Below are 17543 nucleotides of genomic sequence, written 5' to 3'. Positions count from 1 at the left end.
CCAGACACCAAAGGATAGCTGAATAACTGTCTGTTAATTTTTTTCATCAGTCTCTCATGCTGCTCTGTGCTTCAGTACCCAAATGTTTCCACCAAAAGCAAACCAACAACAAAAAAATGCCCCCAATAACCACAGCAGACTTTAGTTTGTCAACTGAAGATAGATAGTACCGAGAAATATCCTAAACAGCACAGGCTGCCTTCACTTCATGAAGAGTGAGAAGAATACATAGTCCTTATTTGAAAAGATCTTGGAATATTCTGTGGTCATCCTAATGGAAGGAAAGGTATTCTTATACTGAAAGGACGTATCATTACATATGTTCTACAACAGTAGGTCAGCTAAATCACACATCAAGGATGACAATCAAGAATCAATTTTAAGGAACAGGTTTAGTGGAGGATCTTGGTGAGACAAGAACACAGTACCAGCACTGTATGCACTTAGAACACCCCTGCTTAAAATAAGCGTGTATGCTGCAGCCATAAGCTTGTCTCAGACTGCCGTCAGAACAACGACATTTAGCGTGACAGCTCTAGGGATTTTTTTGTCTACTAATTGTGTGAGAAAGTAGTCACTAAGACTGGTATGCATTGTTTAAGTAGGCTCAAGAGTTCAAGTAGAAGGGGAAGTGGGTTTTCAACCTCCAAAGTATGAGGAGACATCTCAAGGAATGAAATAATGCCAATGTTTTGCTAGTGCCATGCGTATTTTCTTCCTCAGCCACAAACAGACAAAAGACATGAGGAAAGCAGCAGGTCTTTCGGCATGCTATAAGGTGCTTGGTTAACACTCAGACACAGTAGATTTAGCAACGCTATTCATTAATATCTAAAGAGCTGCACTTGCTGTGCTGACGCCCCTTGAAGTTGGGGAAAGCGTACCATGAAGAAACACTCAACATCCAGATAAGGATCATGAGACACTAATAAGGTGTTAGAAGAAAGAAGTCAGTGAATCAGTTAGATGCTCAGGTTTATCTCTGGAGCTCTAATACAAGTGCGGCAGGCAGTCAGGTCTTCTAAAAGAGGCAGAAGCTCTTCAGAACCAAAAGTAGGAGGGAAGGGTCAGGAGCTTAATTATAACTTGCTTATATGCCATGGCTAAAAGACACAAGAGCTCTGCTGTGTTTTCTAGGACATGAACTTGGAGGTGGAGGGGATGACTAATTTTTCTTTAAACTTCAGTTGATTCCCTGATTCAGCTCATAATATGACTTCACAAACAGTTTAATGAGAAGAAGGTGCCATATTTCTGGGCAGGAACTAGATGTGCATCTGGAGAAGAACAAGCATTCTTAAACTGCTGTTTCCACCAACACCATTGTCTGTACAAACTCTATCCTAGTTGGACAGGTGGAGAAACAGACATTCTGCTTCAGGTCTCTAACCATCTTTCAGACACTGTTTTTCATAAAGCCTGTAAAAACTTAATATTGCAGAATCCTTTATCCTTCTGCCAAATTTGACTGAAATGGGCGAGGAAGATTCAAGAGTTTGTTATTATGAGGGACTGACATAGACAGTACTATAAGCCTTATTTTGTTAGTAAACCAGGCCAAGGAAGGAAGGAAGGAATTCAGTTTTGTTCTGATTAAAACAAAAATGAACATTTTACCAAAATAGTTACGTGTTTTGATGGTTTCCACTTCTAGGCTTAACAGTTCTTGTTTAACAAAACACTGGAGAATGCGGGCATCGATCCCACTACCTCTCGCATGCTAAGTGAGCGCTCTACCATTTGAGCTAATTCCCCCCCTTTTATTATTAATAGGGGTCATAAAACTCTAAGCTTCAGAGTGTATGGAACTGCAGATTTTAAATGCAGGTAATACTGTTTTCTCAGTCTTGCACTGGTCTCTCTTTTCACAAATGAAAAGACATAAAAACATTCAACTTAGATTCCAAAACAAGTTTCAAATATTTAACTTGTAATATTTCATATTGCACTTCCAAATGAAGTGACTAGAAACAAGACAAACCAGAAAAGACTTCTTTTCCAAATGTGTAATTAATTAAAAAAAAGAGACTTGTTAACTGCAATTCATGAGAGGAAGTCATTTCTGGTCTTTGATTTACCCCTCATATAGACAAGCTGGTTTCTATTTATTTGTTGTTTATTCCTTTTTAAAAATAATAATAATATTTTAATTTATTCTCACATAATCACAGAATGGTTGTGGTTAAAAGGGACCTTTAAAGATCATCTAGTCACACCCGCCTTGCTCAAGCACGGTCAGTTAGAGCAGGTTGTCCAGGATTGTGTCCAGACGGCTTTTGAATATCTCCAAGGATGGAAATCCCACAACCTCTCTGGGAAACTTGTTCCAGTGCTCAGTCACCCTCACAGTGAAGAAGTTCTTCCTCATGTTCAGACAGAACTTCCTGTGTTTCACTTTGTGCCTGTTGCCTCTCGGCCTCTTGTTGGGCACCATTGAAAAGAGCCTGGCCCCATCCTCTTTACCTTTTCCCTTTAGATATTTATACACATTGGTAAGATGCCTCCTCAGTCTTCTCTTCACCAGGCTGAATTCTAGTCAAATGTATTGCAGCATTTGAAAAAATAAAATATGTACATCTAAAAACCAACAGCTTACCTCACTCTAAAATTTCAGTTAAATAAGTGAAAATATCTGTTGTGGTTAATTAATTGTTTTTCCTCCCATCACAAACAAAACATGACAATGGAGAATGAAGGCATCGATCCCACTACCTCTCAGATACTAAGTGAGCACTCTACCATTTGAGCTAATTCCCCTGCATCACCATTATTTGCCCTTTGTCCTGTAACCATAGATTTTAATAATTACAAAAGTAAATGGCCTTTGCTAATTCCACCCCTTTAACATGGGTATTAACTCAAAGGCTCCACTCAGAACATTTTCTACACATACTAATCCCCCATATGATCTTGAGCTTGTCTATTATTTTTTTGTCAGAGACGACAGGGATAAGGAAGGTACAATACAAGAGAAATGGAAACCCTTAATACAAGGGAGCTGGCTTATTCTTCCCCAAAGCAATGACAAAAAAAAGTGAAGAAGCTGAATTTTTCCAAGAAATTTAATGTTTTACTAGGTTAAAGTCAACAAAAAATATTATCAATCTTTAAGTCAGGACTACAAAAGAGGAAATTTAGGGAGTACAAAGTGAGTAAAAACAGTTTTATGACATGAAACTGCACAAAACATGTATGTTTCCTATAAAATGCGGTAATATGTTTATACTTGTAAATATAGTTTAAGGTAGAATAGTGCATGCTGATGCAGTGTTCATGACTGACACCATCATGATAAGAGTCTTATCCATAGTTACAGTAAAACTTACTTATTTCTTCTTTCCTTACTTTAACAGAAAGAGCCAGCAGGCGATGCTTGTTCCTCCTCCCAATATTTACTCTAAGGCTTCCATAAAAGAGTACGTGTAAAGCTATTTACTACTTGTTACTCTTTCTGGAAGTTTTCTACCATACTTACCACTGCATCAATTTTCATATCATACCAGTGACATTCTTCTCCATCTACATGTACCAGGATAAAATCCACTGTATGTGCATATGTAGGTAAATGAAAGTTTTTCCTAGGCAGGAAGCATTCCCAGAGAACCCTCACAAAAATGACAAAAACAGGCAGCAACCTTCTACAGTACATACAAATATGCAGTTTAACAAGCATCTAACCATCAATCCTTCACTAATTTTCAAATTCATGCAAATAGCTTAGAATGGACCCCCCCCCCAAAAAAAAAAAAAAAGTCCCCATTTTCCTCAAGTTTGTAACAGGGGTAGATGTGAGGGAGGTAGAAAGCTGGCATGTTTCTGAACTTACAAGTTAAAAGTCAAATAAGGGCTTCCTGTACACTCCCAAGATAATGTAAGGCACTTCATGCCAGCTTGCATGGCAAGGCCGTCAGCCTTTCAATGCCACCAAACTTGCACTAGATTTATCATCTTCTTTGATAAGGGCAGCTAATTCTTCTGTATGGAGGGAAGTCAAATCACAGACAATGCAATGGAACAGCTGATGAAATACAAGACCTGCATTTACCTTAGTGTACCCTGAGAAGACAGTCTAGAAAGCAAAAGTCAAATCTGATTATATTAGTTTTTAATCAGTTTGTATTAGTGTTGCCAAGGAGATACATTAATGCGTATCACTGCAATGTTAGAGTACCTGGACACAAAACCTTCACAGCTGAAGTCCAGCAGACAGATCAAAAAACAGGAATTTAAAAGGCCAGGTTATTTTCAGTCAGGTAAGTAAGAAAGGTCTCCTAACCAAGAGAAGGAAAGAAAATTTTACTTATCAAGGTATGCAAAAACTTAGCCATCACAACGAATTCAAGATCACTAAGCCAAAGGACTGTCAATTTAATGAAATACACACATCTCTATCAATGGAAACAGCACCATGGAAACAGAGGTCTTCCTCCATCTTTATCTGACTAGCATCAAATAAACTGTTCTTCTGCAAGATGAACTTTCCAACCATTAGTCCATTTCAGTGACAGTGGAGTGAGATTTGGGAATGAAAAATAGGGAGAGGTAATCTACCATTTTAACAGTGACTGAGGTTGCACAGGTCAGGTGAAGAAAACTGAAAAAATTGAATCTTGTGAAATTCTGTATGGGAGAGATCTTATCTGTAGATGTGCAGTGGACCATCACTGGGCCTAAGACGTATACCTGTGAGAAGGACTCTAACCACTCTTGCGTATTTCTGTTTTCCCTTTCTTTTTTATTGAAGTGGGATAGATACAGTCAGTTACAAGATACTGCAAAGATGGGTAAGAATAAATCTTTATTGCCTTTCAGAGATTGAGGTAATGCAGGAAAACACTTTAATTACAAGAGAATGTTCTGCAGTGATAGTAAAGCAGTTTTAGTTCCATGTCCTGGCCTGACTCTAGACTGCACTGGGTATGAAGCACTATCTTGCATTAGACAAGTTATAGTTAGCTGCTACTTAGTTTCACAATTCACTTTCTTTTGAAAGTAAGCTAAAGTCGTTAGAGAAAATTGCTAGTGTATATATGGTAGTAAAGTAAAACATGCAATAATATAACAATAACTAAGGTTTTTCATTTAAACAGCAAGTGAGAAAGCTTTGATGATATCATTTCTATTGCCTTTGCTGTTTAATGATATAATTGGTGTGACCATTCTCACTGTAACCTACATTTTCCTTCTTGAAATTCTGAAAGCATTCCTTTAAATTTAAGGCCCTGGGAGCACACATCTGCCAATATGCTTCTTACTGCCAAGTAAGACAGGATTAATAGTACGTGATCCTGATGAGCCAAGGTTGTATTGCATTTTACTTCTATAGCCTTTCACAAAAATGGTAATAGCATTCTTCCTAAATAATTCACCAAGAACTTATTTAGTATGACTACACTTGACTGTTTATATTTCTGAAATGTTTTTAGGGTGAACCCCATATATTTAAGATTTGAACTTAATTTTCCAACTCTGCACAAAAACATTGACATACTTCAAATATAATTTAGAAAAGTATGACAAAAATGGCTTCTTTCCACAAACTATGATAACCACTAGCTTTTAGACCACTATATTTATAATTCATATACAAATAATTAACACTAGTAAGGGAAAAATAAGTTGGAAAAGAAAATAAGAACACTTGAAAAACAAGGGGAAGAACAACACCTCATTGACCTTCAATAACTTCTAACAGTATTTCTTCTAGATCTACAAGCCTCTTGGACTCTGCATTGTAACAGAGATAAAACTGCTACTAGTTCTCCCTCTCCCCTTCCTACATGAATGGGAGGCTTTATTCTGTAAGTATTATTTTATCAAAATAACATACCAGAAAGTGTATTGATACCACTGCTTCTCATAAGTCAAGTGAGTACTCTGGCTTTCATGCTAACAGGCTTTTCACATGATGATTTCCACACAGATGATTCACTGTTACTGAATACACAGATTGATTCAGCAAAGGAAAATAATTACATCTCAAGCAGCTGAACTGTGATTCAGCAGAAATATATCCACCTTTTCTGCTAATACATTAGGGGAATTAGCTCAAATGGTAGAGCGCTCGCTTAGCATGCGAGAGGTAGCGGGATCGATGCCCGCATTCTCCAGTCTTTTGAGAAGACTGAAGAGAGAAAAAAAAAACTATAGATTTTCTTCCGTACATTGTTCAGGTTTGTGAAAGAAAATATATAGCTATTAATACATAAAATTTCATAAGGCAAATAGATCAGGAAAAAATAATCTCAATTGGTAGACTGCACTCATGAGCTGAAAAATTATTTCTTCACAAAAGCATCTAATACCAATAATGTCAATGTGTAACACAGGAAATAAGTTCACTTGTGTCCCTCACATTTGCATTAACAGTTTTTTTCCCCTCCTTTTTTAGATTTTAATTCTGTGAATATTTAATGAAGTCTCCTATGAAAAGATGCAGAAGTATGTAGAAGTATCTATATGATCATTAGCTCACTGATTTAGAATCACCATCTTTCCAGCTACCTTGCACCTGCTTTTCTACCAAGGCATGATACACTTCTTCCTAACCTCAATCTCTACAGATGTTAATCTTCCATTATATTTTACAGAATGATTTTCTGACATTAGCTCCTACTCTTTTCTGCCTCAGATCACCTGCACTGCCTTTCTCTTTCAAACATCTGACAACTTCAATTTCTCCCTCAACCCTTGTAAAAAAAAATAATTTGCACTTAAAAAAAAGATGCTTATCTTTGATCAGCTACTTAAATAAATCATATCATGCATGTGCTTCTTAAAATTCGTTCATTTTATATCCTTATAAAACTGCTATAGAAAAAAATGCATCTAAATTAAAAAAGAAAGACCATAAGGAAATACATAGAGCCTGAAATTGTATCACAACTAAAAAAAAATCTGAAGAAACAGTGCAACCTGTTAAGTGTGCTTTTAATTCATTGTTAAAACCCATCAACAGAAATTGTACTTCCTTTTTGTGCAGACAGTTATAACAATTTTACATAAAACAGAAATTTACAAAACTCTTTCCCAAACCAGGAAGAAAAAAGTTTGAAGTATTAACTGAAAAAAGTACTATTCACAATGGCAATAATAAAGAGACACACTTGCAAGTAGCAAATGGAGAATGCGGGCATCGATCCCGCTACCTCTCGCATGCTAAGCGAGCGCTCTACCATTTGAGCTAATTCCCCCTATTAGAAAATAAACTGACCTTACTGTGACTCAGTAATTTTGTGTTCCTCATTGATAGACTAACTCATTAGAAACCATACTGAAATTTGATCTGCTGTCTTAAGCACAAATACAACCTTTTACCTAAAAAAATCACACTGGCAGCCAGGCAGTCAGAGCCCAGTAAATTCAGTAATTTTGTCAATAACAGAACACAACTTACCAGTGAACTGCAGAAACAATTAGGTCTTTCTTAAACAAACTGCTTTTGACAGACTTAGTGGGAATTTTGCCTAATTTGAAACCTGGACTCCTTGATTTAACAGCATATTTTATCCAGCTGAGCTGCATCTGAAAAACAGAAGGTCTGCGTTTCCAAGCAATGGTAGATTTATGTGTGCAGCAAACAATTATGACTTCAGAGAAATGTGGTTTTATGTTTCTAAAATAGATTTTTCCTATTTATAATCCCTAGGTGGAAGAGAATCAGCCAAGTGACTTTATCCATTTCCACAGTTCACAATGTAATAGATTTGACTACATAATATAACAGTGGTGTTCTTCAAGTCTGGCTGTTCTTGACCACTTAAATAGACTCTTGGGGCAATGGAGTTCTGAGCCTAAAATCACACAAAGCACAAAAATGCTCTCTGACAAACAGAGCATTGCAAAAGGTATCTCTGCTTTACACTAAAATCCTGCACAGATCACAGTTTATGCAAACCCCAAACATAGAGCCATTCTGATTACTGGAGAATTTTCTGGAAGTATGTTCCAGCTTACCTCCCCACTGGTTTGCTAGTTTTCTTCAGAACAGCAACAACAACTTCCCTGCCCTGCCCATGTTGTTGGTACTTCTGAGCTTCAAATAAAAAGATGACGTGATTATTTAAGAAACAGGTGAGTTAATTTTAATATATGAAGATAAATTAAACTAGCCAACAGAGAACACTTAGGCTTAAGGCACAATAAAGGTAAAACTTTAAAATATATTCTGTGTATATAAATTTTAAAATGGGAAAATTTTAAAACCTGTAAGTAAGCCAAAAGCAAAACTTTAGAAAACAGAGAATTTCTATTTGACTCTCCAACAGCTCTAATGGTTTCCTAACCTGCTCATAAAGTCTTTCCTTTGGTAAAGAAGAAAAAAAAACAAAGTCTTTTCATGTCATATTGATTAAATCAAATTAAACTTCTTATCAAGGTGTAACAGGTAGAAAAATCAGTAATATGAACATAGTCACCTGTTAAAACTAGTACACAAAAGACTGGCTAACTCTTAAGGATGGCTCTCTTGAATAATAATGAACTCAACTGGTAAAGGTTTCTGTAGAACACACAATAAGGGAGGGTATTTCATATCCCTACTGTAGTCTGCATGCTTATTTGATTTCCTTAATAATAAGCACTGTTGTTTTGGGAGAGAAAAATAATACTTCACATTATCTGATAGTACAGTCACACATATAGGTGCAACATGTATATATGATACACATTTATCAGAAATATGTACATATAAACATAAAAGCAATTCATCGTTATAATGAAACAGCACTGGCAGCAGCCTGCAGCTTTGGAAGGTAAGAGTCGGAGAACATTAAGTAAAATGGGTCTCCAGTGTTTCCTGTTACTTGAAGTTAAAGGGTTAGTCTTTATTTGAAAGTGGCATTAAAAAAAAAAGTAACTCTAGTTTACTTTATTTCTAATTTACATTTGCGTGAAATCATGAAACATAATGAGATCTACTTTGCTAGAACTGGAACATAAAGATTTGTTGGCCTAAAATGACTGACATACATACTCTGATCTGCACAAGAATCAAATATCAACATGCATTATGTGTTCCAGCCTCTTACAACCTTGCTCTCTATCTTGTCATTTAACCTGGAGGATCCAAGCTATATCCAAAACACTTACATTTGCCCAAATAGCTGCTGATGCAGAGCATCTGCAACTATTGCAATTTGTGTTATTAATCAGTGGTCAGCTGACTCTTCATTAATCTGTCAGAAAATAAGCGTGAAATGCATAAAAAGAAATAGCAGCCAGTAACGGAATGACAAACAATTCACTCTGCTAAAATCCTATGAAAAGGGATCTTGGAGGACTGTATTTCTCTTTCCTTAAAAAAGGAGAACAGAATCCTTCAGAAATCTTGTAATAGTTTGGCATTTTTACCTGCTTTGATTCTAAGGAAAAAAGGCAAAAAAAATTGTGAACTTTTATTTAATCTTTCAAATATAGTACATTATTGCTTCCAGAAGAAAAGAATCTGTGGAATTACACTTATTAAATAACTTAGGAAAAAAACTCTATTAAAGTTTCTTTCTTGATTTGCCTGACATTCTTTAAGATACACGGATCACACTGGCATGTAGGGAACCTTCAACTCTCTCAAGATCCTATCCAAGAACTTGGTGATTTCAGGAAGCACAATAACTAAATCCTAGTCTTTGCAGGGCATCTAGGTTATTACTCGAAGATGAATATTTGCTTTTTTATAACTAGGGTTATATTTGCACTCATGAAATAAACCAGCCAATATAAATTTTCAAAAGATTTTGCTAAGCCAAATATTTAAGAAATATATCCTAAGTCGTCCTCCGTGTATATAGTTCTTGGTGTGACATAATATAATTCAATAAGAATGCCTGTGGGAGTGCTCTGCAGTTCTTAGCCACAACCAAAAGTCACAAAATCAGAGAGTGAAGGTTTATTAGAAAGTATCAGGCTGTATTACCTTTTCATGAAAGGTTTTTTTTTTTTTTTTTAGTACAATAGAAGAACAAAGACACTGCTGTATAAAAATTTTCCATTTAATATAAGTCAGATTTAGTTTACTTTGCTGGCACCACGACAGACACAGTACCAGTGTCTGGTATACCAGTGCACTGGAATATTGGTGATGACACTCATCCTTTAAAAAAATATTAGACTGCAGAGCAGGAGGAATGTCCCTAAGCTTGTTCCTGTCTTTCACACACAGGTAGAGGCCAACAGCAGCTCCTGTTTGTGTTCAACTTAATTATAAGTACAGCAGGAAAGGTACTCAGGCAGCACCCTCTGTCTATAAAACCTTCCCCAAGGAAAAAGTGGGGGGCTGGATTTTAACCATATTTTATATAATTTTAATACATCTTATGTACTGTGGCTCTGTAACATCACAAAAACAAGTCTTGCAGATTATCAAACTTAACTCTCTTTTTGCCACATTCCCAGAAGACAAAGATTCTGCCAGTGCCTCACCCTCACTGCACAAAAACACAACAGAATTTAATGGAAGGATGCACACTGAGACTCATAATTTCTGCACAATCTATTTCTGAACCAGCTGTACCTAGTGAGGATCTCTGAACATGCAAATTGGAACTGCAGGTCTCACTGTGAGGCTAATGGCCTAATCTTCTGTTGGATGCATTAGTGGGAGAAAAAAAAAATCCTTATGAGGATTCCTGCTTCTTGGGCTCCCCCTCCCGTGGATTTTACTAAGGAACAAAACCATCTACTCACCAGTAAATGATAATTTCTCCAGTATATTAAAGTAGTTTTGAGAAGAATAATTTCCCCCCGACACACACACACAAAAAGGAGAGAGAAAAAGACTAGAAGAACTGGTTATATAGAATGATCTGAAAAATGCTTGGCTGCTGCATTCAGAGATTAAGGGTGTAAGGCACACAGAACTCCGTGGCATTCATAGTATATTTAGCATCTATTTACTTAGGTCCACTTGAAAATCCTAGCGCTTGTCTTCATTGACTATATACACCACTGTCATTCCAGAATTTAAACAGAGAAACCATCCCCGTGAGTATGAGCTGCATTCACTGATGAAGCTACTTAACTAGACTGCACAATGCACAGGTAAGGCACAAAAAACATCATAACCAAACTGAATTAAAAATACAGTAAGTTTAAATTAGCACCCACTTCAGCAAGTTCTTCAACCTGAGTTATTCTCCAATTCAGTCCTTCCATTTGTTTCTGGCATGCAGTGATACATTCTGAATGAACTTCAACTGAACAACATCTGAAAAGAAAACAACAGCTATTAGGCTTTTAATAATACAAAGTAAGAGCGGTGTTTTAGGAATGTGTTAGAAGTGCTTGGAGGGGAGTTGAGGCCTGATTCATACCACTACTGTAGCAATTAGAGCGATACCTAAGAGCCTCCAAAGCCATCCCCTCCGCTAAGCAGCACCCACCGCCAGAGCCCTCAAAGGATCCATCCGCACCTTCACCCTAAAACAAGCACCCAAAACCTCAAAAAGCCAGACTTCGGGAAACCAGCAACCAGAACAAACACCACGAACGGGAAACCTCGCAGCAAGAAGCTACAGAAGGGCTGCAGATTAACCTCTCCTCCCTGCTCTGCGTCTGCAGTGTAGGGCTTTGGGCCGCGTTGCCGGCAGACGCCACACAACTTGCCCCAGGCCTGAACCACCCCCTCCAAACGGGATCGGCCGCCGTCCTCCCTCCCCACCGTGGGCTAGAAACTTCTCCGGCAGCGCGTGCACCTTCGGCCCCCAACGGCCGCACCGCAAATGGCGTTCTCGGCAGCACCCGTCTTAACGTGGGGCTATGAACAAGTCACGCAGCGAGGCGGCGTCCCGGCCCTTGACATTAACTGCGGGATGGTGGGTAAGTCTTGAAAATAAACTGCGGCCACACAGCACGGCTTCACGACGCTCGGTTCTGGTGGTGAGAGTGACCTGCTGTACCTTTTGGAGGAAGCGAATGTTGCAAAAAGCAGATTTTGTTCTGGGTTTCCCAAATGTGATGGCCTTGAATAGAAATAACAACAGCTCAGCATATACCTCTAGGTAAAACTAAACATATTTTTGAAATGTAAATTCATGCTTAGGTTCATGTTTGCACATTCTCTTAGCACTACTCTGAGGATGGAAGTTGAATATAAATATACATACAGACCCATGTTTAAGGAGGGCACAACTGATCTCACAGCCATATTTCTGGTAGTCAGTAGCATTTGAGAGTATGACTCTTAAATAATTTGAATTTACAATATAGTTTTATATGTTACTTTCCTTTTTTGCTTAAAAAGACTATAGAATTTCAGGTTTGTTTGTAAAAACTTGTCTTACACTAACAAAAAAGCTTGACGTCTGAACCTTCAGCACCATATTATCAGACTAACTTTATTAACTGTGTAGCCAGAAATGGCAGTTTTACTAGAGGATGGGAAAATTCACCTTCAGTCTGTTTTGCCAGAAGGGCTGGTGAAACTGTGCAGGCAACTAAGCTAATGCAGCTCTCTGTTCTCTTCTCGCTGCCTTGGTGTCCCTGAAAGGTGTAAGGTTAACCCATCTCCAGAACTTTTGTAATTCTATTACCTTTTCATGTTACTGAACCTTTTTCTCCCCCAAAAGTAAAAGAAGGAAGATAGAGATTCAAAAACTTACCTTGAGCAAAAGCTGAGCAGATTTTCAGGTGGCAAAAGCTAATACCTTTCAGTAGCTCACAAGTGTTCCATTTGCTGAATATTCTGCTAGTAAAATTTCAACTACTTCAGCTCTCAGAGGAATAAAAGGTCATGAGAATGCATCACCCTTAGCCTTAAAATCAATGCAGACCAACCAGGAAGTTATTCAGGATTGCCTGTTCTAAATATATGTTTTGTCATCCCTACCAGAAAAGGCTGGCTTCTACCATGGAGTAATTAATGTTTGTTAGCTACCTCACTCCAAATTCCTACAGATGATTAGATGAGCAGGTGCTATTAGCTACAGATGAGAGTCAATATGTAGCTGAATTTACCTAAAAAAACATCCCATGAAAAACACATGTGCCTTACTTCCCTAGGTTTTTATATCATAGTTGCTACTATGAACTAACTGCTTGCTATAAGAAAGCTTCCTACACAAGAAAATGTGGTTGCTGCCTTTGTAGGTTTTACAGAGTAGTTTCCTTATAACTGTTCAACAACTTCACTTTCAGACTGACTTTTTATTTCTTTTTCATTTAACTCTAAGCACTCTGACAGTTACGTGCAACTGACAGTGCCTTCCATGGGCCTACTCAAGCTTCGTGTTCACAATAATTGGTCAATTATTTCAATTAACTTTCAGAAATAACTAGGATTTTGTGATACAGAAAGCTAGTATGTTTTCCACCTAGTGTTTTCAGCAGAGCAAATACGCTGAATCTTGTGTGCATGTTCTAGTAGCTGCCATGGAAAAAAGAATTATTTATATTGCGAAGATCCCTCTTTACTTCACAAGTGCTACGAATACATTGCTTTTATGCTGTTTTTGACCTTTAAAACATTCTACAAATTATTAATAAACTACATACAAACATTCACTCCCCCCAAAAACAAGAATCGTATTTAACTTTGGCAGACCTAGCTTCAGTATTTTTAGAAATTCATCTAATGCAACTTAAATTTAGACTGCCGTAAATCCCCAGCAGCTTTATCTTTGATTCTTATTCTCACTTGGACCCTTCATGCCTTTAGAGCTGACAACTAACTCCATTCTTTTTTCTGAGTACTGTATTCTTTCTTCCTATATTTTCTGGTGGCTAGCTGTTGCAGGCACCATCAGAAAATTTGCAGCAAATCGACACTAAAGTATGTCAAACACCGTGTGAATACTCCCATACAGAATAAAGACAGTAGATTAAACTATTCCTGCTTTGTGTTGCCAGCTGTCAAAGAAGCCACCTACAGAAACAATTGAACATGTATGTACAATAGCTCCATGTCAGTGCTAATGTGAGTAAACTATCAGATTCAGTGTCACCAGAAGCCAGTAAGACCACATGAAAACAAGCCAGGCCAGTTATAAACCAGTCAGGTGGCAGTTTTGCTTCCATTCACACTCTGAGTTGATTTCCCCTTAGCTTTACTTAAACTTTATGGGTGAATAATATCTTCCATTCTGCAGTCATGTTTTTGTGAAATAAGAAATAGCTTGGCAAACATTCATTGTCTGGGGTAGGGCTACAGGACAGCAATAACCTCTGCTTCTCTGTAAATGGAAGAGCATAAGCAACAGTCAAAATGCCAGTATGTGGTAGATTAAGGTGGCTGTATGTGCAACTATACATGTGGCCTACAGGGAAGAGCACAAATCCACACTGCCCTGTCAAATGAGGCGAAGTTTGTAAACTCTTCATACCCGACAGAGAACCAGAGTCCCAGTTCCCTTGTTGAGTATGTCATTTTATATACAGTAGTAAGCTTATGTTTCAAAGATACTGTCTGAGAGGCTTCCATAGTTGAAACAATAAAGATGGGGGAGGTGCAGGGTGAGAAAACAAAGTCTGCCCCTGCGTTTGCCTGAGTTCTAAAAATGCTGGATTAATCAACTACATTCACATGCACGTTGTCATGAAACTCCAGCACATCACGGTTCAGCTCAAGTTCAACATGTTTCCCTTGACAGCTTTCCAGTTCCCATCAAAACTTCTTGATCCTGCCTCTTATTTCATCTGTACTTCAGTATGTGTGGTTGGGTTTAGGGAAGGAAGCAGCAGCAACGAGGCTGGGGAAAAGAGGGAATAAAATAGAGGGTGCAAATGGCAGAGAGATACACGAATGCTGAGGACAGCAGTTTGTGGAAGGGGAGAGGGGTAGTCTGAGGAAATGTGGCTGAAGGCATGGAGCAACTGGTTATGCAGGCATAGAGCAGCAGCAGATGAGGTGTGGAGACAGGTCTGTGAGAGAGCATCACTGCAGTAGTGGTGACCAAGCACAGAGCATGTGGAGAACAGAGAGGAAACCTCCTGGGCTCCAGCCACCTCTGGCCCCTGGCTGCTTGGCCACAGCCCGACAGGCGAACCTGTTTTGCCCTTGCACACCCCCTATCAGCAGTAGCCATACTGGCCGGGTCGGGCTGACACACTGTGCCCAGAGTGGGGCAGCCCGAGCTGGCAGGGACGCTGTCATGGGGACGTGGGCACCAGTGTGCAGTGCATGTGCAAGTGGCACCTGCTCTTGGTTGGAGCCAGCGTATGCAGGGCTGGGCAGGAGGGGGGAACTTCTTCTAAATATATCAGTTGATCTAGTAGTAGATACTAATTCTTTCTACAAACTTTGTCCTGTCTACTGTGTTTTGTGAGTTCTGAATGAAGTCACAGGAAAACATGGTAATACTTTTATATTACCGTGACTGTAATGTTTGAGAAAATTTAGAGGACAAATATGATAGCGTTAAAAAAAAGTTACTATTATGTCTTGTAATTCATTTCAGTATTCCATAGAGCTCTGTTCCGAGTTAAATATTTGCTTTGATAAAGGTGTAAATTAATAATATGTTAAAGAAGATGACCCATTACTGTACATAATTGTGTACCTGCCTATGGTACAAGGTTTATGCACTGTGTGAAGTCATGCAAACATTTGTCATGCTTGTATGTGTTCATTTTTCATAAAGTCAGTGTTTTAAGGTTGCTAGAAGTTACGTATTTATTGTAGGGAAGTGAATTTGGGGAGGTAATAAACATGTATGTCACCCCACAGAAATGCAGCAGCCAGACATTGTCCCTCCAAAAGGAAGTTGGGAGGCAGAGGGGAGATGGCAAGAGTGGGGCAAAGCTAGATTTTTTTTCTCTGTAGTGAAGGATGTTGATTTGTCTTGTAAGCTGTTATCACCTAAAGGGTTATGAAGCTAAGAAAATACCATTATCTGTATTATTTCCTAGAGAAGAAATCTATTCCTTATTTTTCCTTCCTTCTTGACATAAATATATATACATGCTTATATATGGGCATAAGCTTGGAATATAAAAAACTGTTTTGAACAGGCATATAATATTTTTCTCTCATTAAACATTTCCTAGACCATTTTTTCATGAGTATGCCTTGAAAATTGGAAAAAACATGGGTTTCCTTGTTGAATTTGGAACAGTTGCTTAATACTTTTTTTTTTCAATAAGACATTTGGTTTCTTTTAAATAACTCTTGATCTTTTGGAGATCTTCTTATATGGAAATAGCTAAATAGCAAAGACTTGTGTTATAAAATTTATGACGAATAAGATTATTCTGGTAGTGTATATTCTGAAAGATTTATCACACACTTCCAGCTGTGAGTTGCAGTCAGTTGTTGGTGAGTGGAAGGAATGACTCAGCAAGAGACAATGAATTATAATCTAGAGCAGTTGTATTGTGGTTATCAGTATGTCTGGGGTGTACAACTGTCTGTTTCAGTGGGGTTTTTTTCAGCTGGGGAATTAGCTCAAATGGTAGAGCGCTCGCTTAGCATGCGAGAGGTAGCGGGATCGATGCCCGCATTCTCCACTGTATGTTTTAAGCAATTTATTCATTGTGAATTAAAAAGCAGTACTGAAAAATATTTACTATTCACATCATACACAAGCAAAATATGTATAAAAAATCTGTAGGAACTGTAATGTAAAAAATATTCACACACTGTCTTCAGTATTTAATTTTTTCTTTTCCAAATTGTATGTATGTTGTTTTGCATATAGGGAGGAAAATACAATCCTTAGCAGAAGTAATAAAGCTTATTGATCTTTTAATAACAGTAATAAATAATATATATGAATAAGTTTAAGAGCAAAATAAATGAGGGATTTTAACATAACCTGAAATTTTTAGGTTATGATTTCATTAGTTAAATGTATATTTAATATTATTGTTTAGTGCATAATAGTTTACATCATTAAGAACAAATTTGGTATTTCCGCAGTGAGGAGTATTCTCTATAGATCTGTATTTCCACTTCTGAGTCTTCATAAGATATTTTCTATTCTATTCTAATTTGATTTTATTACTATCTCATTCAGGTATTTAACTGCTTGTACTTCTACCTTGGCAGCATGGGCAAACAGAGCAAACTTAATGCCTGTAATTGCGGGGCCCTTGTTTGCTTGGAAAAACTTGAAGTGAAATCATTCACACATTGTGTAATAATAATTCATACAGTGATTCTGTGCAATCAGGATCTTGGGACTATACATGTTAAAACAAATGAAAATCAGGAAACAAAAACTGTGAGTTAGGTTTTAAGTTAAGGAAGGGGAAGGATACTCTACTGCATGGATGCATGGGTAGCACTTGTGGGGAGAATTAGGGAGTTTTGACATCCTTGTATGAAGTGAGAAGACAGGAGTTGACTCTGGAGTGATGGGATGGAAATTGAATTTGCTTATTTCCCTTGTTGTCTCCAAGTACTGGAGAGAGAAGAGGTATTGAAACTTGAAGACTGCTAGATAATTGTAGGTAAAATGAAACCTACTGGAGAGAACATTACCGCCTTCAGGAGTCTTGTTTATGTTCATGTAATGATTTAAATATCCATTTGCTTGGAATAAGATTCTGCAGTAGTTTTTTGTGTGACTGCTTAGTAGCCAACACATTCTGTTCTTTCGAAGAGGATTGGT

General features: G+C 37.8%; 1 long non-coding RNA gene and 3 other non-coding genes across 4 annotated transcripts; 2 read left to right on the top strand and 2 right to left on the bottom strand.

Moving 5' to 3' along the window:
• Positions 1-4088: 4088 nt before the first annotated feature.
• On the bottom strand, positions 4089-11221 carry LOC135327612 (uncharacterized). The gene is made up of 4 exons (XR_010387976.1): positions 11104-11221; positions 7957-8035; positions 7397-7524; positions 4089-4271 (listed from the first exon to the last, which is right to left on the bottom strand). It is a non-coding gene; the product is annotated as an uncharacterized LOC135327612 (long non-coding RNA).
• Positions 6038-6110, top strand: TRNAA-AGC (transfer RNA alanine (anticodon AGC)). Its single transcript has one exon. It is a non-coding gene; the product is annotated as a tRNA-Ala (tRNA).
• Positions 7121-7193, bottom strand: TRNAA-AGC (transfer RNA alanine (anticodon AGC)). Its single transcript has one exon. It is a non-coding gene; the product is annotated as a tRNA-Ala (tRNA).
• Positions 11222-16364: 5143 nt separating the features above from the next.
• TRNAA-AGC (transfer RNA alanine (anticodon AGC)) lies at positions 16365-16437 on the top strand. Its single transcript has one exon. It is a non-coding gene; the product is annotated as a tRNA-Ala (tRNA).
• The last annotated feature ends 1106 nt before the right edge of the window (positions 16438-17543 follow it).

The sequence above is a fragment of the Dromaius novaehollandiae genome, chromosome 2 (assembly GCF_036370855.1).
Source record: "Dromaius novaehollandiae isolate bDroNov1 chromosome 2, bDroNov1.hap1, whole genome shotgun sequence".
NCBI classification, from domain to species: Eukaryota; Metazoa; Chordata; class Aves; order Casuariiformes; family Dromaiidae; genus Dromaius; species Dromaius novaehollandiae.
The sequence above is the reverse complement of the archived record's forward strand: the minus strand, read 5'-3'. Positions and strand labels throughout refer to the sequence as shown.